The sequence below is a fragment of the Cornus florida genome, unplaced genomic scaffold, assembly GCF_030987335.1.
Source record: "Cornus florida cultivar Cherokee Brave unplaced genomic scaffold, ASM3098733v1 CherokeeBrave_3.0.0_Hap2_Chr02, whole genome shotgun sequence".
In the NCBI taxonomy this organism is placed as follows: domain Eukaryota; kingdom Viridiplantae; phylum Streptophyta; class Magnoliopsida; order Cornales; family Cornaceae; genus Cornus; species Cornus florida.
In genome coordinates, this window is record NW_026775572.1 from 23582513 (window position 1) to 23605338 (window position 22826).

Below are 22826 nucleotides of genomic sequence, written 5' to 3' on the forward strand. Positions count from 1 at the left end.
CATAAAAGGCAGCAAAACCTTAGATTTACGCATCAATTGTGCACAAACCCTGTAAGAGGGATCAAAAGGGTTTTCCAAGCTTTTCATGGCAGCAAATACGGCTCTTTCTTCACTCTGTTTGGTCCAAGATTGATGGTGTTGCAGATTATTTAAGTTTAAGTTCTTTCATTTATGGAAGTGTAGAAATGATTTTGATTTGAATGGGGTTAAGTGGGAACCTTCTCGAATTTTGGAAAGAGGCATTTTTCATTTATATGAATGGAAAGGTCATGATGTGCAAGATAATGCTTTTGAAGTCCGTTAGCCTTCATGCTCCTGTAAGGTGGTTAGCTCCAGACATGGGAAGTTTGAAAATGAATGTGGATGCCTCTTTTACTGAGCATACCAGATCTTGTGGGGGTGGCTTGGTTCTAAGGGATCATGGTGGTAGAGCTATCAAGGTGGTCACCATTTTGATTCAGAATTGACGTGGTCCAGAAGCTGCTGTTCTTAAGGAGAGCTTCAAGATTTTGATGCATTGGGGGTGATCGTAATTGAGGGTGATTGCACAAACAAGTCATGGAACTTGAGCCTGTGGATAATTTAGCTGCTGTCATCTGCGAAGACATAAGATTCTAGATTCTGCTACAAATTGGAGATGGAGTTGGTGTCCTAGATATTGTAATAGGGTGGCTCACAATTGGAGTCAATGGGCTATTCAACATCAAAAGAGGAGAAGTTGACTAGGATATATGGCCCAGTAGTCACTATTTTCTCTGAACCAATATAGACTTTTTCCTTTTTCTAATTGAATGGCATTAGCTTTTTAGAAAAAAACCATTCGCAGCCAAAGTGATAGCGGCTGTAGCATCCACCGGTAATGTGTGGAAGGGGGTAAGCTTTCTATGTGGATAGGACGTATCAACACCTTTTGCATCTTTTAAAGGAAATAGATAAGAAGAATATTGCGTTGGGTCCTGAGGACCAGAATGGCCGAAGATCAAAACCTAAATCAGGGGTTGATCATCGAAGCCAGAGGGCAATAACGATGAAGGAATTTGAGCGCTGATGTAGCTCTAACAGCCACCTTGAATAGTCGATTCATTAGGGGGTCGTCGCCTTCTACCCAACTATTGGAAGTATCCGCCCTTTTCTTTGTCTGTTAAGCCTCACAGCTATGGGACTTCCTAAATAAAACTGCAATCGCTGTTTATCAATCACTCACAAGACCACCGAGATCTTCGACTTAGCTCCCATAATCCACCCGGCGGCTCTTCCCCAACCTATACAATTAGAATAGGGCAGAAGATAATGAAAGGGAGACAAAGTCCTAACTAAATAATCACACAAGCTACCCATGTAATCTATCATCTCAGTCGAGTCGATCTGATTCCTTCTTATCTATAGATAACGCAAGAGAGAACTTATGACCTCGCGGATGGAGAGGGATTCGAACCCCTGGTATTCCTATCAATACTTCGGTTTTCAAGACCGACTCTTTTAACAACATAGACATCCATCCCCTTCGTGCTCCGCCCGCCCTATCTATCCGAGCGCTGGCAGGTAGGGGCTTCTCTATGTAATTCGCTACGCTTGCTTGCGCCTATCGGCGGATTCTATTGCCTGCCCGCCGATTAGCAAAACTTTTTCGGTAGTACGAATCGATACGCTTGTTTCTATATGATAATATGTACCTTGGTTGCTGCGCTCCCTGTGGGTAATAGCAAGAGAGTGAAGAACGAATGATCTTCCAAACAAAAAAGAGTGATTGACTCCGACTCAAGCGAGTGAGTGAAAGGCATGGCAAGAAAGCGAGTTTGACTCGCGAACGATCAGCAAGTGAAGAACCGGTCCTTTTGCGCCAATACTGTTGCGAGACTGGTACTTAGCGGCTCACGAGCATTTATTTCATCACTCATTCGCTCTTTTTTGAAGGCCTTTTCTATTATCTTTCTTAAAGCTTGAAAGCTGCTCAAGACTCTCCCGGGTCGGCATAGGGCGATGCTCGGTAAAACCCTTTTCGTTAATATAGTAGCAGTTTTTCTCTTTATATTTTCTTGGCTATGAGTTATCTCTTTCCTCTCCAATTTTGTTCTGACTTCTTCCTTTTACATTACTAATGGATATTCAAAGTTCTTAGTCTGGTCCCGGAATATTAGTATCTGAGCCCCTCCCCTTATTTGCAGAAAGCTTTTCAAAGCAAAGAAGAGCATTCCCTCTAAGGTTCGGGTCAATATCTGGCCAAGAAAGCCTTATGAATGAAATGCAAGACAAGTTCATAGCTAGATAAAAGAAAGAGGGAAGTCTTCTTAATTTGTTAAAAATTTATCCCTGAACTTAGGGAAATGCGCAAAGCTCGCTTTTTTGTCTTTGCCCGCCTCTTCTTCACCAGCAGTAGAGGCTGGAGTGTACCTACCCAGCAAGGGATGAGCCGACTACGAGTCCTGTTTGAGTACTGTCTGTTTAGGCCAAACCAATCCTCTTTGATTGCTGTGAAGGGCTTCTAGAATCAGACTCTAGAATGCAGTTGAGGTCAAAGCATCGAATCAGAGAATGGAAGGCGCAGAGTCTTCAGACACGCCCAACTCTCAGGATTTGGGCTCTTTTTTTTTGCCAGAAGCGGGTAAGAATGACTTATATGGGGGCACTAGTGGATTCACATGCAAAAGATGAAACCTTGATTTCCGAAAAGTCTGGAATGGAGAGGGCAGTCAAGCACGAAGCAAATCGGCATAATAGAAGGCAAGTGTCTTTGCCAATGGGGGTTGTAAGTAGGGATCAAGAAGTGGCAAGAGAGCGAGCAAAAAGGCATTCCATGTCAAAACCAAAGCCCAAACCTAATCGAACCGTTCTTGCCTTTGAGAATATCGGACTTGGCTCCTGCTTTCCCGTGAACAAGATCAATAAAAGAAAGAAAAGGGAAAGTTGCATGTGTAGTATTCATCTAGCATTCTGCTTTTTCATTTAATTTATTCCACACTCAGAGTCCTCTCTTATTCTCCAACTGACTGCTCAGGTGGAAGGTACTATTCTGTTCTGCTTGATCGCCTCTTTCGGTTTGATCGTTCACTGCCCTTTGCTTTGAGGGAAAGACAATCCATTTCTTAGCTGAATTTTAGGAGCTAAGGAAGAATTGGATAGCGAACAAACTATCACAATCTCTCACGTGCATAAGACTTTCACCCATTCTTTTGGAATTCATGCAATCACTCTGAACCAATATCATATGATAATATATAGTGGTATGAAAGCAGTTCTGCCATTAGAAGTCGAAATCCACCCTCAACAAATGGAAAGAAACTTACAGAAGCCAAGTGACCCTCCCACCTTAACATTCGTGTTTGGGAAGCCTTGCACTACCAAACTCTAGAGAAGAAACCCGAAGGCAAAGAAAGAGGGGAGCTTACCACCGGCCACAGGAGTGAGATATGCCAAAATTGGCTCATTTTGGTTGTATTTTTGATCTTGGGAATCAAAGCAAGGTTTGTGTGGTTTAACCCCTGGATCATTTGGCCAGACAAGTTGAAAGATGGAACTCCTGGACCTTTGCCAGTGAATATTGGAGCCTTATTACCCAATTCCAAGGAAGCCTACGGCTCCCTTGACAGAAGACTTTGCTAAACTTCCATAACCTTGTTTGTCGGGCTCTCCCGGTCGCTCGGGCCGTTGTACCTTTTGAACTCAGCAATTCTTTTCTCTGCTAATCGCCCCTTCCATGGGCCGGTCTAACCTTCTAACCTAATTGAACATTTAAATCTGTATTTTAGATAGATGGCATTTAGGTGAAATTTGTTCTATAAGTCTCATGCGCGCGCAGCATAGGTCAATTCTCCGTTTCAGTAAAGTAAACCACTAGATCCATTTCTTTGATTAGCCAACGTACGTACGCCCGCTAGCCATAAAGCACAAGACGGGATCACAAAATAGAAATAAATATGTTAGATCCAAGCTCCCCCTCCGCATCTAGAATTGCTGTTGAATCTGTCCAGCGAATGGGACCAGCCGAATGAACATCTTATTACAATAGCTACAGAAGGGATTCCATCGTCGAACTTGGAGTTCATTGCTCGTCGATAATTCGAGAAATTCTTTGCTCCAGTGGAAGCATGGAGTTTAGTTGCACAGCATCTTAGGTTTAGGGAGAGCCTAAGCCTAGCTCGGAGCACAGGGGGCGTAAGGTTTACATTAGTAACGAAGACTACAACAGCATAGCCGAAAAGAGGTCAAGCTGATAGGACCCACCACTCTTTCGATCGATGGCCTGACCTTACTGGCTAGAGCAAAGCAAAAGTATAGAAGATCGAATCAAGAGAGGTGAGCAGGCGCTCATATAACCCTCGCGCAGATATGGAAGTGTGCCGTGCTTGCTCGCTTGTTTACGTTAAATTCCTTATTCACCACCACATTAGGAAAGAAACTCAAGCACTGGAGATTGACTTAGGGCACTAGCTGACTACGAGGCTTCTTAGTTCGACCGCCTACTAATCAAAGAGGGGTAGGTAGTAGGTGGAAGGCTCTTTCTCGAAACAGAATTGCTGCATCTACTATGAGGCTTCCCTTTTGATGTGTTAGCTGAGAAGTTTTGTCTGTATTGGGTGTTTTCTTACCTGTCTTTTCCCAACAATCATACAAGAAAAATGGGCTAAGGTTGGAGTGATCTAATTCGATTACCAATGCCTCTATACCAACCAAATCAGAATGTCGCGGTCTCTCATTGGATGTTGTGTAGACAAAGAGCCAGTAAGGTCTCCATTTCCTTTGAGTAGTGGTCGATCAATTTCCGAACCAGTTGAAATTTTCCCTAAACAAGCAGGTTCAGACCGTTCCATCTTTCTTTCTCCAGCTTCGGCCATACCTAGTCTACTGAGTATTATAAGCAAATAATCGGTACCAATAAGAGAAAGTCAAAAGTAGGAAAGACCATATTCCGCTCATAAGCCTATATTGCTTCCTCCGCTCTACTTCTTTCCTATATTAGTGTGCCTGGGCGCTTGAGATTGACTAGCCCACAAGACGAATGATGAAACAAAAACCAAGTTTGTTGCTGAAGTTCAGAAGAAGCATCTGGTCCCATATCTCACTTTCTTCGTAAGGCAGGTGCCGGTGGAGTCAAAGCCGTATTATCTGTAGCTTGATCGCACTAACACATTAGGGAGAGGACGGGCCTAAAGGCGTAACGATATAGGCACTGTCTCGGGCAGAGGCGAGGCTATCAAAGGTCTTAGCTTCATTTCCTACTTTGTAAAAAATTCCCTTGATTCGTACACTTTATTTAAGAGCATACCCACGCGATTTACATTTCTTTATATTTAACCCGTGGTCTTCATGCAAAATAGGCATCCTCGGCGATTGTCATGATGCCATTTTAGTTTAGCTGTGGAGCAGAATCTCCGATCACTTAGGGTTTAAGACGAAGTGTAACTCCCTGAAGAAATACAACGAAGCTACGTGTATTGGGTTAGATGATGTGGAAGAAGAACGATTGAGAGCTTTAGAGTTCTTGGCTGACATCAGAGGAAGAGCAGAAGAGAGAGACTGGCCTGGGGAGAGTCGAACCAAGAGGCGCGATAGGTCATGGTCATGAAAGCAAATGGTAGCTTCTCGTGCTTCAGTTATGGAAGAGCATTTTGTGTTTCATCCGCGTCCATGTTGGAGAGTATGCAATAGTTCGGAACCCATCTGCCTGCTTTAAAAGAAGACCTGCCTTATCCTAATAGCACACTATACTTGGCTTTTCCCATTGGATAGATAGTTGCGCTTGCCTCCCAGGGTCTCCATCATATTCGGAAGTACTTGGGAAAGAAGGGTTCTTTCTTTTCTTCTTTGTATCATTATAAGATTAGGCCTTGTCTCTTCGGCCTTGCCATTGCCCAAGTCAAATCAAATGAAGATCTGTTACACATTCTGACTGCTAACATGTGACTCGCTGCCTGAAAAGCTATTTGATGAAGTTGTAAATGAAGTAAGAACTCGCTATCTTTCTCTAAGCTAAGCTGGAAACGTAGGACGCTGAGATGCCTTTTGAACGGTGCAAGAATACCTAATCCTTAAGGATGCTCCAAAGACTCTTTAGAATCTTTTTGATTGCTCTATCTCATAGGACATAGACTTGTTTACTACCAGAATCTCTTATCAGTATGATACTAACCAAATTCCGATGCCCCCTCTTCTCCACCAAAGATGAAGAAAAAGGAAGCTAGGTAGCCAACTACTAATTTAAAGAATGGCAAGTATCTAAGGAATTTGATTGAAAACATTTGCTAATGAATGTTTTTATCTTTTTACTAAGGACGGCTTCTTCACCACGTCGTTAGGGAATTCCATTCTGAAGTCAGTTTTAGAAGAAGATGTTTAGGGAGCATATGCTTCACCTGGCAATGTTAGTCTTCTGCTGCTGCCGCGAGAGCAACACATATCGGGGATGTCGTTGGTGCCATTGTTAGTCTGAGTTTTCTAGGCTGGGGATTGAGTTTTTTCTTCTTTTCGAAGAGAATTGGTTAGCTCATTGAGACTTTGGATCGGTGCGTAGTGGATAGTAGCCCTTTACGCAGAGTGGTTAGAGCCTCCGAACGGTCTGAGAACCCTAAGGCAGGGGTCGTCCCTCTAACCAACCCCGTACCGTTATTCCGTCGAGCCGAGGATGGCGATGCTATTATAAATGAAAACTATGCATGGGTCTACCCGCGCCCAACTAAGCTTTCAGAAGTCAGGATCTGATGTGCGAAATGGAATATAGCTATTTCTCTCCTAAACTAGGGGTAACACAGGTGGAGTTGAGGGAGACTCCTATGTTCTTGACCTTCCTTAGCTTATCCGCCCCCCAAGAAAGTCAATCCATAGATGAAGTATGGTCCCCTCTCTCTAGAAGCCAAAGGCTGACTAGGTGAATGTTTGCGTATAATAAGATGGAAGATGTAAGTCAACCTCTCGCGAACCAGTAATTCGTTCTCCATGGCTATTTCAATGTCTTCCCTCCTGCCCATTCTATTCCACCATTCCGCCTTCTTCCTATTGGTAGGGAGTCCCCCAATTGGCTGGGTTCCTTTAGCTCTGCTTCCCTCACGGATATCAAAAGGATGAAAACTCTGACACAGCCTATGAAAAAGAAGATTTTGATTCTATGGCGTAAATCCAGCTCTTTTCACCCCGATTCCGGATTGAATTCACCTCTGGCGTAGAGGAATGACCGCTTGACCACTCTTTCGTCATTTCATCTGCTTTACGTGCTACAGGTTTGAAACTCTTGAACATGGCTCAGAAGTCAGGCTAGGTAGGATAGGGCTTCGCTCGAGAGACCTCACTGCACACTTTCTATTGATTAAGAAAGGGGGGTAAAAGAAGCAAGACGGAAGCCTGATGAACTTATGGAACACATCTCTAGGAAAGCAAGGCTTCCCTGCCTGCGAAGAGCTACTCCATATGCTATTATTGAGTGACGAGTGTTCGGGTATTACATGTGAGTATTGGGATCGGTCAGAGCAGAAAAGAAAGTAACAAGAGGCTTGTTGAGCCAAGCTAAGTCATAAAGCCGGTTTTCCTCGATAAGAAGACGAGGCGACGATAGAAAGAAAACGCGAGGTGGCTGTTTAAGTAGAATATGGATTTTGTCTACCCTGTTTGTTGTTTCAGAGGGAGGAACCTTCAGGTGCTACAACAACGGGCAGGTAGTTCCCAATTCGACGAAGAAAAGAAGAAGATGAGTAAAAATCAAGATTTCCATACCTCCAGAGCTCCAGGGAAAAAGTGCAAAGGATGACATACTGTTTACTCCTCCATGCCACCCAGTTGACAGACAGCAACATCAACTACTCCTCTTTGCTTCAATTGCTTCAGGAACTTACAGTGGGGGGCAGGCAACCCATTCGCTTAAGAGAAGTTCAAGCCCATAAAAGGACCCCCTTGTCGAACAAGAATCAACCAGTAAAGCTTGCAACTTTATAGCCCCCATGGCTTACGTAGTATAAAAGAAGAATTTATGAGAAAGAAAAGATCTCTTCTGGCGTGGAAGGAACCTGATCTTGTCGAAGATGAGATTGGAGTCTTTTTGTTCTGATCGGACAGAATGGGAACCATATTATGCGGTCTTATACCCCATTAGGGTCGGTATGGCATTCTTGAAATCCTAAAAATTATGATTTGCTTAATGTTTGAAATCCTCTCTTTCGGGCTTTAGGTCCTTGAGAGACCTCGGGCGAACCCACTTAAGAAAATGTTTGGGCTAGGGTTAGAAACCCTATTCTGACTAAATCTAAATGAACTAACCGGTGTAAACCCGCCCCTTTTTCGTTGACTGAGCTGACCGAGTTCAAAGCAAGAAGACTACCGTGAGGTGAGAAGCTTTTGATGGATGCTGGGGAATGAATCGCTTTCTCTATCTTGTGAGGTTTTCGAGCATGAGCCATTTTCAAAGACTTTGATGAGGTTTCTTTATAGTTATTCTTGAAAATACGACACAGGTTCGGTCTACTCATAATATCAACTGAAAATGTTAGAGAGAGAATGCTTTTTGGGAATGGGAAGTAGGAATGGTGAGCAAGCCCATATGGCGCTTAGCTTGTACAGACAGTTAGAGTGAATTCAAAGGGCGATCCTAACGCTCCGCAATCAAAGTGTTTTATTAGAGTAGTGTTCATAGGTTGTACTAGGGTAGGGTAACTCTTATAAAGTAAATTATAGTCAATATGTATTATCCTTTGTTTCATCTTTCTCATCCGTACGGCTAGAGTCCATTAGAGAAACAACTCCTGGGGCTTGGCTTACCTTTGCTGCCAGAGACTTCGCAGAATATGAATAGTAGGTCGGGTGTAAATCCAAGTGACATAAGCCAAATAGCCCCCTATCAATATATTCAAGTTTATGCCCCATTTGCGCTTTGGCAGCATCCTTTCTTTCACCGTTGTTCTATTGAGTCTGTGGTTTTTCTCACATTCTTAAGTACCTTTCCTTTCTTATGAAGGTCTGTTTCGTATATGCATTGCTTGCTCCGATCAATCAAGTCCTGAATGCCCACAAACAAGGCATCCAATAGTAGATCATGCCACTTGGATTTCTTTTAAACCTGCTTCTTCATAATCAAATCAAATGAAGAAAATCAAGATTCCATTTCTGACTTTTACGACGCAACATGGTGAATTTCAGCACGTGAAGGGCCTGTGGTCGGCCCAGATCATCTCTACCCCAACATATTACAGCGCGCACAACAAAGTACTTCCCGGTTTTCATAGGCATTTCAAGCCTGGAATGTGATCAAACCTCATTGGATAGCTTTAGATAGGCTCAGCTCTACGACCACTACTTGATAACACCCTGTACCTTTCAGACTCTTGTAAAACGGGCTTTATCGATGGACTATCTTACAAAGAACGAACCCTGACTTAATATATGAAATTCTCAGTATAGTCGTCCAGTCCAATCACAGGAAATGAAATGAGGAAGAGAATCAAGTATGACAGAAGCATTCACCGCGAAGCAATTGACCGATGCTTTTCTGGTGTTTTCCGCTCATTCTATTTGACTTGGGAGCAGAAGGGAAGTGGTGATGTTCAAACTTCCAGGTATAGCATTCAAGATATGCATATTGAACCATGCCTCCAGAAAGAGTAGCTGGGCAACCGCCATCATATGGAAAAGTCTTCACAAAAAGAAAGATATCACAGGAGAATGACACTTATATTATTCTATTTCCCTCTGCAGCTTCAGCATTGAAAGATGCGGCCCCTTACTCTTATGGCTTTGATTCTGCGAGTGTTCCCGGATCGTACCGCTATTCCTAACCCGAAGGGGAGGCTCCTTTAAGAGGGCGAAGTTATAGCGACAACCCAGTCACTCGATCGATTGGCTGGCTAGGAATCCGCCACTTATTGTCAAATTACCTCTTCACTCACTTCACTAGGCGGAAATATTTGATTTATGAATGAGTGGTTAAAGGACAGCTGATGAGTCATACCGAAAGTTGGATTCTCCAGAAGCATTTTCCCTCCTAAAGCCTACTGTCTTTGGAGCATGTTATCCATATAAATGAACTCATAACAGAATCCATCCGCACCTGTAAGTACTACGTCTACCTTGTTAGGACTTTAGCCCATTTACTACCCCCTTTCTGTAAGTGAGCGACAACTTCTCCCCTATGGAGCAAGATCACTAAAACGGGAGAAGAAGGAATACCCCTTTAGTTCTAATTGATACATATATAATTTCCAGAGACACTGTTCATTAGAGATCTTGTGCGTATACTCCTGATAGGAAAAATAGAAACCTTTTGAAGGACACGCATCTTCGAGTTATGGTTACGTAGCTAGTACCGGTGCCAGGAAGTCAAAGGTTGACTCAACTGATTCGGGCGGCGAGAGGGCAAGGGTGCCCCTACTCTTTCCTTCCGTTAAGGACAGCTTTCTTGTGGAAGAGGGAATGTCAGTAGATCATGTCATTTTAGAGTGATTTAAGCAAGCAGAATGTTGTCATTGAGCGCATCGCTCTCTCTCTTTCCATTCGCTCCTTGAACCTACCTTCGATCGTGGTTTGGCAGCTGAAGCAACTACTGTACCTTCATTGATTCACCTTTCTATAAATGGAATTTACTTTGAGTACGTAATGTGAAATTAATGGGAAAAGAAAGAGTCGAGAACAAAGCGGACATTAGTATTTCTCATCACACCGAGTATTCTCCTATAAAAAGAGAATTCGTCTATATAAGGAAATAAATGAGTGAAGAACCGATCTATTGATCGACGAAAGTGCGCAGAACCTGAGACGAAACCACGAGCTTACATTAACTCAACGAATTAGGGAATCAAGGTTGTTCTCTCTGAACTTTGCTGCTGGATTGATGTCTCCGGATTTGATCTTTGACGCGCATCTATCTCGAGTTGCTAATAGAAATTGCTATGATGTCTGTGACAACTTGCTATGCTTTGTCTCTCACAATGGGGCAATACGGACGAAGATGATTAAGGCGAGCCAAGGTATCCAATGCGAGATCTCTGGCTCGTTCCGCTGTCTTCTTTGAGGGAGTCCTCTAGAACTAGCCTTGCTTTCTCCACTTTTCCTGCCTTTACTGACTTGCTAAGTCAGGGAAGAATGTGGGTGGACGATCAAAGAGGAGCTCTACGTGCCACATGGAATGAATTCGAACTACTACTTCTTTAGCTCTTCGCTTGACCTGAACCCATCGCTCTAAGAGAAAAGAAAGTCAAAGAATTGTTAATCGGTCGAGGTAGAATCTAATGCCTTACCTGCAGCACCAACAAAAGGAGGCGCAGTTCGTTACAAGTGTTTTCTGGTACTGTTCTATATAGGATTTCAGATGTTTTCTTTACCAGCCAAACCATATAGAATGAATGGAAAGAGAGAGAGCGATGAATCAAAGATTCGCGAAAACTGCCGATTTACGCTGTGATAGGAAGTCGCCATGAGAGAGGGCTATAACCTTTCTTAAAAGGCAGACGAATGGTCATAGCAACGGTTTTCGTTGGATGTCTCGTATCATTGTATTGTGTCCATGTGTTGAACTGCATTGATGGATAGAGGGATTTGCTATTGGACGCGCATCTATTTGGATTTCTTCTTTCTCCAGTATGGTAGTTTTCTTTCCTTCCATGTCATTCCTCTCAACTTCAGGATTTAGAATAGGAAAAGTGAGAGAGTCAATATTTGCTTGCTTGATTGATGAATTCGGAGAATGGGCTACGGAAGCTTTGACACAGCCCTTACCCCTAATATAATTGTAGGAATTGAAGCTCTTTCATGCCATTACTTTAGGTATTTTAGGAATTCTTGGGAAGAAGTTTGAGTAGAAAGTAGAGTGCAAGAAGGGGAACTGATGCCTACAATGGAGGGGGGAGCTCTTTTAAGTGAAGTAAGCCTTTAGTTTAGAGCTTGCATTTCGCCCCTTGGTCTGGTACTGAGACCTCACAAACGGTCCCTTTTCTTTGTGAGTCTAAAGTCCTAAGATCTTCGATCGAGAAGTCCCCTGAAGAAAACATTGCAAAGTAGGCTAGGTTTCGCTTTTCACCTTCAGTTTGTTAACATCTCCTCTCTACGAGAATCTTGGCAGAATGATTGTAGCATTGTTCGCATCATCTACTTCATCTGGAGGAATGGATCGCTGACTAAACATCTTCTTCAAGCTAGTTGACAAGGGACTAGCTCGACACTACGGAAGACTGGTTCGTAAGGTCTTCCCCATCAACAAAGTGTTTTTATTCATTTCAGATAGAAGACATTACAATGAAGTCTTACAGAACATATGATGTGATCAAGGTTGTCGCGCATCATTCATAGGTTTGGTCTGTAAGAAAGTCACGTACGATCTAGGTTCCAAGCTAGGAGATCTAGACCATGCAAAAGAATCCGCCGCCGCTCAGCGGACTTCTCTTTCGTGAAGAACCTCTATTGCAGCCGCTGAAGCAGCTATTGGACTGGATATTAGAGTGGGTAGCGGCTTAGACTGTCTCACCATCTCCATATCGATTGGGAAAGATTCCAGAGTCTCTGTTAACAAACATCACATCAAATTCACCCTGCCAGCTTTCTCTCCCTTACCTATCCGGAGTGCTTTCATTAGTAACTGTACGTCCCCCTAACCTTCGCTTCGGTTGCCCACTTGAACAATCAGCAGGCAAATTTCTCGTAGAATGAAGATCCAGCTTGACTCTAAGGACGAGACAACTAAAAATAGGAGTCGCTAACACCTATTTTAATGATCGTATGCGATTGACCAGGTCTTCGCCGCAGGCGGGTGCAAACTCAACTTCGGGTATCATGTACGGCTGCTCGCGAGAGCCTTTAAAATTAAAGTCTATTTGATAAGGCGTTGGTTCGGTCGGTCGAGGTCGCTCTTCGCGAAAAAAAACGTAGGTACGGACATTTAGCGTAGATAAGGAGCGCAGCGATCGGCAGTGAGGTGAGGCGAACGGCGTAGAGCTAGTGAGTGGGTAAGACAAGGTTACGCGCAGTCTGGTCAGCGCATCTGTTTAGGTTTGAATCCTTTCACCTTGGTGTGGTGAATTGTAAGATCAATTTGGAGTAGAGTTCCCTATTCTTAAAAGTTATTGAACCTTTTATTCAGGTAAGTTCTTATTTAAATCTGATTCCCGGTCCAAGATTCTTTCCTCAACAGCGACGGTTCAAACATATGAAATCAGTTCTTCAGATGTCACAGCTTCTTGGTATATAAAAAAAGTCCAGGCAAGGGGGTGCTATCTTCCAACAGCACATTTCACAGATCACAGGATATAGCTGAAAAATGCTAGTGCCAGTCTAGCTGCTCTAACAAGCCAGCAAGCTAGTGACATTAGCGCCTTACCCTTAAGGGAGTCAGAGCTTCCTCCTTCGCTCCACTCGCCTTACATTTCCGAATTCGAAGGATGAAACCTTCAGAAAGATCAGGATGTCAGGCCATAACATGCTATATAGATAGATATCAAGATGGATTTGATATCTATGATGATACCATTCTTATCATCATGATCTTCTCATCTTATATTGGGTCAACAAACAAATGTCGTAGTATATAAATAGATGATAGACTTCTGCGAGTTTGAGTTCAGTCATACAGCATTCCTGCACTTTTCCCTTGACTCCATAGGGCCTTCTCCAGCAAGCGTATGAAAAAGCAAGGAAGGAGAGTGTCACATACCAACGTGAAACTTGGTAGTACGCCAAAGCGGATCTGTCATTGACTAAATAAATGGCTCAGTAAAGTAGGTACTTACTTGGTAGATCTTCATCATTTTTGCTGATTCGTGGGGGTTGTGGAAGAATTGGGTTCGACTCCCATAGCCCCTATGTTAGAAACTCAGTGTGATTCAGGTTAAGCAATGCACGAAACCATTTCGAATCCCATTTTGCTATCTGTTTCATAGTTTGTGTCATTTCATTTTCTCAATTCTGGATTGTTCTTTTGCGGACTTCCGCCCCTTCTTTACCCCATTATGGACTTATGCGAAAGCAGTGATGATGAATCACCCGCCGCCGGAGAGGAGGAGATGACGAATCTGGAAAACAACATGTTAGTGAGGGAAAGGTCTACGGACCGCCCCTCTTCATCAAACTTGTGCCCAGATATCCCTCGTTTTCCTTATTCCAGGACAAGAAGAGAAGACCCCAGTAAGAGTCAGGGGAAGGAAGAGGACAAATCCGAAGATCTTTAAGCTTTTTTTGTTATCCTTCTCGAAAGAAAAAAAGACGAACTTAGAGAGGAGATAGAACGAATTGTATTAGAGTCCCAAAAGGTTGATTCAGCGTTGCCACATTGGATTCAGAGCGAAATAGTCGCTCGAGTTCATGCTGACTGTTTGAAGGATTTGCTCGATAACTGCGAATTCTATTCTACTAAAAAAAAAGACATTTCCACTTTCCTCTATAACTGGGGCAAAGGGCTACAATAGAAGTAGTCATGTTATGGAACGAGTTCTCTATAACGTAATGGAATCTATAAAAAAGAATGATGGTTAGACTTTTTTTTGGCAACCACCGCAGGAGGTGTGATGTACATGTGGACTGCCCATTTCCATTGTTGTGCTTTCTTAAATTGCATAGCGTTCTTGACGTACTTACGTTATAACATTTGAATTTCTTTTACATTCCACGTTCCCGAAACGGATCCTATCAAATATTTCACATTTTCTATGATCATCTCTATTTCAGGTATTCAGGGAATCCTCCTTAATAGACGAAATATTCCTATTACGTCAATGCCGATTGAATCAATGTTATTAGTTGTGAATTCGAACTTTTTGGTATTTTCCATTTCTTCGGATGATATGATGGGTCAATCATTTGCTTCATTGGTTCCAACGGTGGCAGCTGCGGAATCTGCTATTGGGTTAGCCATTTTCGTTATGACTTTCCGAGTACGAGGGACTATTGCTGTAGAATCTATTAATAGCATTCAAGGTTAAACATGACTCCTAGAGACAAAATATGAAGTTCTCTTCTCCTTTCGTTCTATTCTTTCTTTTTTCTTTTGACTTGGTTGGCAGGGTCAGGGCCTTTCTCGCTGGGCGAGCGCAGTAGATTCTCCATTTTCTAAACCACTTCCCGTTCAGTTGTTTAAAGATAGAGAGAAGCTTTCGAAATGATATTGAGTTCCACAAATATGCAGGCTAGAAAGATGCTATTTGTTGCTATTCCATCTATTTGTGCGTCAAGTTCGAAGAAGATCTCAATCTATAATGAAAAAATGATAGTAGCTCGTTGTTTTATAGGCTTTCTCATATTAAGTCGGAAGAGTTTAGGTAAGACTTTCCAAGTAGCTCTCGACGGGAGAATACAGGCTATTCAGGAATAATCGCAGCAATTCCCCAATCCTAACGAAGTAGTTCCTCCGGAATCCAATGAACAACAACGATTACTTAGGATCAGCTTACGAATTTGTGGCACCGTAGTAGAATCATTACCAATGGCACGCTGCGTACCTAAGTGCGAAAAGACAGTGAAAGCTTTGTTATGCCGAAACCTAAATGTTAAGTCAGCAACACTTCCAAATGCCACCTTTTCCCGTCGCATCCGTCTTCAGGATGATCTAGTCACAGGGTTTCACTTCTCAGTGAGTGAAAGATTTTTCCCCGGGTGTACGTTGAAAGCTTCTATAGTAGAACTCATTCGAGAAGGATTGGTGGTCTTCAAAATGGTTCGCATTAGAAGAGGTCAAAACGAATGCACAAAATTATGATTCTGAAGAAAATGAGAAGCTCGAAGACAAAGAGAACCGGGCTTTTCCAAAGAATAACTGCTGCTTTTCCACTCCCTTTTCTTATAATATACAAAAAACTCTATTCCACTTTCCTACCAAATCTCTCTTTATTCCTCTTATACGTCCCCCTTTTCCTTTCTTGTTTTCTCATTCTTTTGGGCTGCGGTCTTGCAGTACTAGATTTACCCAATTTTCTTTCCATGATGATGGCAAGGAGGGATGGTCAACCACCTATCGATCCGAATTACGCGCCACCGGCGCTGGCTGCTCCGGAGGGGACGGTTCCTCATGGTCAACCACCTATCGATCTAAATGCTCCACCACAGGAGTTGAGAGAGTTGATAGCACGGGGAAAGGAGATAGAGAGGCTAAGGAGGGAGATAAAGAGGCTAAGGGGGGAGATAAGCTGGTGGGAGCGGGAGGCCGAATTGGCTGGCTACGCTGCTCAAATTCGAGCTCAAAGAGCGTTATTCAAAATCAGAATCGAAATCTTGAGAAGACAAAACTAATAATAGCCATCCATCGCAGCAAAAATAGTAGCTTCGCAAGTGGGGGTTTATCTTAAAAAATAAAGAAGACGAATAGAAAATCGTTCATGTTCATGCTAACAGAAGAGCGGTGACCTATAGCTAAAGCTCCCTAAACACTAACAATATATCCCCGTCATGGGGCATACAAGCGCACATAACAATTGCAAACGGTCCATGTAGAGGAAGTCCCCCAGCAGCCGAAGCTTACCTTGGTTTTAACCCCATCTTCGATATAGAAAGAAAGGCTTAAACCAACCGCAACTGACATCTAGCGGTGGGATTCAGTAATAGCGGTCTGGCTTAGCTCATTCACTACCTGCTTCAATCTATCACCCAAGAAAGCCTTGGATTTCTTTGAAATTGACTAACAGGTTGACTCCACTGAGTAAGTTGGGTAGCATAGCATATGGATATTGGGTAAAAAAACCTATTTGCTCCGTTTGACCAAAAATGCACTTCAAAAGAGATTGTTCACTGAGAGCAAGCGTAAGGTTCAATGAAATAGACCTTCATCCATAGAGCAGAGGAACCAGACAGATTTCGCACCGAGTTTTACGGGGACACAGGGTAAGCAAGAAAGTCTCGCTGCAGGCAAGTAGTCTCAGTTGCCTTATCTAATTTATATAACGAAAGAAACGAATCCTAATAGAAGAGATATCTAATGAGAATATGAATTAGACACGGGAATTTTGAAAGGAACTCTAGCAGCAGCTTATACTGCAACAACCTCCGGTCAAAGAGGAAGTCATTTTTTCGGGTCTAAATATAAGTGGATTTCCATTCCTATTAAAAGAGATCCAGTTTTTAAAGTAACTATACATAGCCAGCCATCATTGAAGGAGACAATCCAAAAAGAAAATCAGTCTGAGCACGCTTGCCAATTCATTAGAGTTTGCATTTTATAATCCTACTCAAACAGGACCATTTGCTCCTAAATCTGCTCGATCTAATCCACTTGCTGTCTCAAGTTCCCTTGTGACCTTGTGGATCGAAAGAGAAGATCAAGACGGAACGGGAAGGCAGAGAGGGATAGCATTGGTCAACGGTAAGAGAGGTGTCGATCCCCTTTGAACTTATTCATAAAGTGAAAACTGCTCGGACGAATGATTCCGGAATACAGATGAGGTTATGGCAGAATAAAACCATGTAAATGGCTTGAAAACAGAGAAAAATGGACAGTTATGTTTGGTTGGTCTACTTGCCTGAGAAACTATTGCTCTAAAGGAAAGCAAGCTTACCCCTTACTAATGAGTAATGTGTGACTAACGTATGATGAATACTGTCTTTTATTGCACAAGTGTACTAATATATTAAGTAAGTAATAGTAAGGAGGAGCCCCTTACGCGTAATACATTGCATTCTTGTTTATCCGTTTCTCTTTTCATGTCCCTTAGTTGAATCAAGGCCATCACTCCATCACGAAGGAAAGTGAGTTTTGACTTCGAGCGAATAGGGTGAAACAATGACTCACATTTCGATTCACGCGCTGCCTAAATGCTCTTTGACTAGAAAGTCAGAGTATACCTATATACGATAATTGGGGCGTCTCATACTCATATTCGAAGCATCTTCTTTTTATCTGAAAATCGAATTGATTCATGAAACCCCGTGTTTTCGTCCTCCATTGCTTTTTCGCTAAGACGAGGAGCAAGAAATCTCAATTGTTTAGTCGACTATAGCTGTGAAATGAGTGAAATTGACCATTTCTACCGATAAAGATCCCTCACTGCACACGTTCTATATCTCCTCCGTTCCCGGGACTCCTAGTAACGAAGCTAGCTTTGCCCTTGGAGATAGAAGATCAACAGGGCTATAAGCTCCTCCATTGACTCCTCCCAAGCCGAGAGCTGCGGCTTGACCCGAACAGGCATACGCTTACACAAGACAAGAGATGCGGTCTGCTTGCTTCATCTGTGCTTGGCTTTCCGACTCTTACTTGGCTTTCCAGTAGCATAAACAATACCATGCCCTACCTATGTTGCAAGTACCGAAGCGATTGGTTGATTTCACTGGAAAGGGCTACTTTCATGGCTACTTTGATTCTTGACTAGTGGAAATGCTTACTAGACGATATTACAAGATTCTGCTCTATCTATTTCCTCGCTCGCATGAAGTGACGTTAAAGGGTAAATGCGGGACCACTTGAATGAATGCGCCTGCCTCAAGCTGGTCGACCAGAGAAGCGGCTGGCTCGTAGGCTTTACTTTAGATCATAGGACCGGAGATTCGTGCGTTAGGGAAGAGGTCTCACAAACATAGGAGTTTTTTCAGAGTGTATTTGATTTACGAAACAAGTTCCAAGGAAGGCTTCAATCGAAGAGACCAGGGAATGAGTCCTATAAGAAAGAGTTCGCTGAGCGAAATTTTGAGTGCCAGGGGCTTGTTAACGCCATTCCGACACTTTCCAAGCTGACAGGAACAACTCATGAACACTTTGGTCGAAGTTCGACTTGATATCACCTACCATAATCTGCCTTTTCTTTTGTCACTGACCTGACTCGTAGAAAAAAGAGAATTCTTTCGAAAACCCTGGTAAATTGGCCTAACCTTACTTTTCGCTAAGAAGAGGTTCAGAAAACAGCATCAGTTCGATCTCATATAGCGGCAAAATGACTAAAATCTGATTGTTTCTTTCAGAATATGACTGATTCTGCTTTTCTTCATCAAAGGTAGGAAAATGAACTAAGTTATGGTACAGGTAGCATTGGAAGATGTTTTCTTTGTCACATTTTCTCTTGTTGACGGTTAGAATCAGATCCGGATTACAGATAGACCGATGCAAAGTGAATTTCTAACATCAGGAGGATTCCACCAATGAGACAATTATAATAGCTCTCTTCTATGAAGATATTTCCAAGCTCTTGTTTTTCAGTAAAGGAGCAGGGAGTATTAGAAACTCATTTTCGAAGTCAAAATCGTACCTTGTTGAAGCTTCAACAGTGTTAGGAAGAAAGGGAGAACAATTAATAGAAACAAGCATCCCTTTTCTGCGGGAAGATCAAGTCCGGCGATCACCTATCGATCAAAGTAAAGCGCACCCGGTGCCCCTGTCTATGCCCATGATCGTGCCTTTATAAGGCTAGTTCACGCTATCTTACGGGGGATTTCCTATCTTTGAGTATTTCTGATGTTTTTCAAGGCTTTCTCTTTGAATAGCATCGTCTTTTCATTTCTTCCAATTTCACCTGTACACCTAGCCCAGGAAGGTTGATATCGATTACTTAACAGAACAACAGAATGTGGTCTCTTCAGTCCGAGTCATATCCCTACTCTTCTTTCCGTATCAGGTGAGGAAGACGGGAAAGTCATGTCAATCTCAGAGCTTGGCATTGGCAGAAAGTCGTAAGCCTGCTCCATGTGGCTGTTCTTCCAAGCTTCGTCACCGGCTCCCAAGCGAAGTAGCCTCTCTCTCAGAAAGAACAACTGCAAAAGACAGAGCTGTCATGGAGGAATTGACTATGTTAGGGATCCAGCCTAGCTTTTCGATCGAGAGGTTCTCTCTTCCTGAACTAAAGGGAATTCAATGGAATGTCCATGCGTGGGAACGAGAAGGGTTTGCTTCCTATTGCTTTAAGAGAAATGATCAGAAAAGCTCGGTTGTCGAACCCTTGGGGCGGGCTTGAAGGACTGCAGCTTTCTTTACGATGTCACGGAATCGAAAGAATGAAACCAAGGTAGAGAAGAATCAGCTAGAACAAACGGAAAAACAACCATGAGAAATACCATATATCCCATTTGTGTGCTTGCACAGTAGTGCATAAGAAGAGGAAAGCACAGCAGATGTGAAAAATGAGTTTTGGATACGGATGGTAAGGGCCTTCACTCGGAATGACTTTGCACGTTCACGTCTAACGATCCATAAATGAACACACATTTTCGCTAATCAGACTCCGATCCAATCTGAAAAGTGTAGTGGGCTATAGCTGCTAAACCTGAAAAGACTATTTTAGATAAGAAGAGTCTCCTCAAACAGCAAAACTTCATTGAAAATAGCATTCAACATGACTCTACTTAAGCGAATTCAATTCCAATCAAGTCGAAAGCAATCAATCCATAATTGATAGGTCAAACTATCGCTCAATCGGACTTTGCTCTTTCTTGCAGGAGAGAGACTTTTACGAATTAAGTGTCATCAGATGTGAAATAGATCCAATCCAGGCTTACGTCCTGGTTCTCGTCCGGACTATTCATCACGATCTCAAACAAGCGCGAATAACGAAAGAAACCAGAGACAGTCACCGGCTTTTCGTTTTGATCATCACCTTTAGGCATAAGCAGGTTTGGTAAATTCGACAAAGTGGCAAATAAGACTCCAAATTTTCGTTTGCTCTTGGCTCTGAAAGCAGCAGCAAGAAGGCAAGACGCTTCGAAACCTTCGCTTGAATATGGAATGGGTGGATTAGATTCTATTTGACTCCTTCAAACAGAGGGAAATTCCCTCCAGTTGATGTTCGAACTCCTCCTTGACGTATTGACTTAGATAGAAAGAATTAGAATCTGTGAATGAAATGAAACTGAAAACCCTTTTCATATTCTCTTTCAGAGGAGAGCAGGAACCAGCAGGCTCACAAGCTATTAGATCAGGTCAGGGGATTTATTGACTAGACATCCATGCGTACGAAGAGAGACCTGTTGAACGGTAGAAGTAGTACAGCCAGAATATGGAAATAGTTGGCATGTGGGGTACTCATTAGTATTATGCAATGCCTGTCTTTCTTTCTCGAGATACAGGAATAGAGATCCTCGGAGATGTTTAGTTAGTGTGAAATCCTTTGCTCTTGCCAGTGGCATACTTTTGGCTGTGATCAACTTGCTTAGGTTTGGTTCCGTCAAGTCAAGGGAGAGGAGAATGTATTTAAGAAATCAATCGGGACTGACGGGGCTCGAACCCGCAGCTTCCGCCTTGACAGGGCGGTGCTCTGACCAATTGAACTACAATCCCAGGAAAATGAGGTGTACAGCCTCCAAATGATGATTAACAATAATTAACACTCAAATAACAATAATTAAAAGCAATTAAAAATTTTAGTTTAATTAGACAGCAATAAATCTATAACAAATTGAATTTTAAGTTACTCATCCTTTCCATATTAGTTGTACATGTTTAAGTTACCAAATTATCCTTTTTAATTTAAATATATATATTATCTAAATATGAATTTTTTTTTAAAATATAAAGCTAATGATAGAAAAATAATATTTATTTACTTTGATTTTTTTAAGAGAACAATTAATTTGGAACATCCAAAAATGAAATGGTGGTGTACTGCAGTATTTAACAAGATAAAAAAGAAACATATGAGAGCTACAGGTCCAATTGCATGATTTATATATTATGTAATTCATGTTATATGTTTCATTTTTCATTTTCAGAATGTTCTCGTTTAGCATGAAGGACTTAGGAAAACGTAAATTGTGTACATACCTTTACTTTCTAGACTTATATTGAATACTTTGGAATTATAGTCTTGTAAATATGTCAAATAATTTATAGAATATATAAACCAGTCTTAATTCTCCTGTCATTGGATCCTTACCGCTGTAAACTAAATAGAATATTCTTCTAATCCTATATATAAAGAGGTGATACCTTCATCATAACCAAGTTGTCAAATAACGTTGAAATATAGATTAATTTTTTATTGAAAATGAAGAAAATTTCTTTCACGTTATTCTATCATACAAGTCTACCAAAAATTAGAAGTAGTGTAGAAAGAAAATGTTCGCATGAAAAAAATACAACGTAGGATGGAGATATACACGGCCACACAAATTACTACACATGAATATGAACAATTTTATTATTTACAGATTGAATTTAACGGACGAGAGATTAATATTAGTGATATCGGTTTGAACGGTATTCTGATTGGTTTGTTGGGATAAGGTTATATAAGTGTCAAAATGTAGGTGGCTCTTTTGATTACAAAAGTAAATTACAAAAAGATTCCCTGAATTTCACCAACCCCTCCCTCACTCTCTCTCTATCTCTCCATATTTGTCAAGAGTCCACTTTTAATCAATTTTGGTAACTGGTCGATTAAGAGCACATTTCTTCATAATTATGTCCTTTGCTTTTCAGTGTGGGTTTTGCTTTTTTGAGTTGCAAGGTAGCTAATATTGTTATGGGTTTGACATTTTTTTTTGGGATCATTTTGGGATTGGTTATGGCTGATTTTGAACGGGAAGATAATTGAGGAACTTGATAAGCAAATGTTTTTTTATCTTTTTCTTTTCATTCCAACAATAGCATAGTTGTAGCAAATATAGAACAAAAAAATAAAAAAATTAGAGTTAAATAATAATAAAAAAATTATATGAAAAAAAAAATCTTTAAACGATTTCCAATTGCTTACTTACGATTACATGAGCATTAAAATAGATAATATTACATACAAAATGGTTGTTGACATCACAATCGGCCACCAACCATGTATGTATAAAGATTATATATTTAATTGTGCAAAATTTACTAACGGGGGAGGGGAGACGATCAGGGCGAACCAGGATTATAAAGTAAGGAATTAAAGATAACTTTTATGATAAAGATATGATATATATATATATATATTTAAAAATAGATCAAAAAACGATGATATTCTTATATATCAAATCAAGTTTTT

General features: G+C 41.7%; 1 non-coding gene and 1 pseudogene across 1 annotated transcript; one reads left to right on the forward strand and one right to left on the reverse strand.

Annotated features, from left to right (window-relative positions):
• The first annotated feature begins 14567 nt into the window (after positions 1-14567).
• On the forward strand, positions 14568-15654 carry LOC132286187 (ATP synthase protein MI25-like; annotated as a pseudogene).
• Positions 15655-21071: 5417 nt separating this feature from the next.
• TRNAD-GUC (transfer RNA aspartic acid (anticodon GUC)) lies at positions 21072-21145 on the reverse strand. Its single transcript has one exon. It is a non-coding gene; the product is annotated as a tRNA-Asp (tRNA).
• Between the last annotated feature and the right edge of the window lie 1681 nt (positions 21146-22826).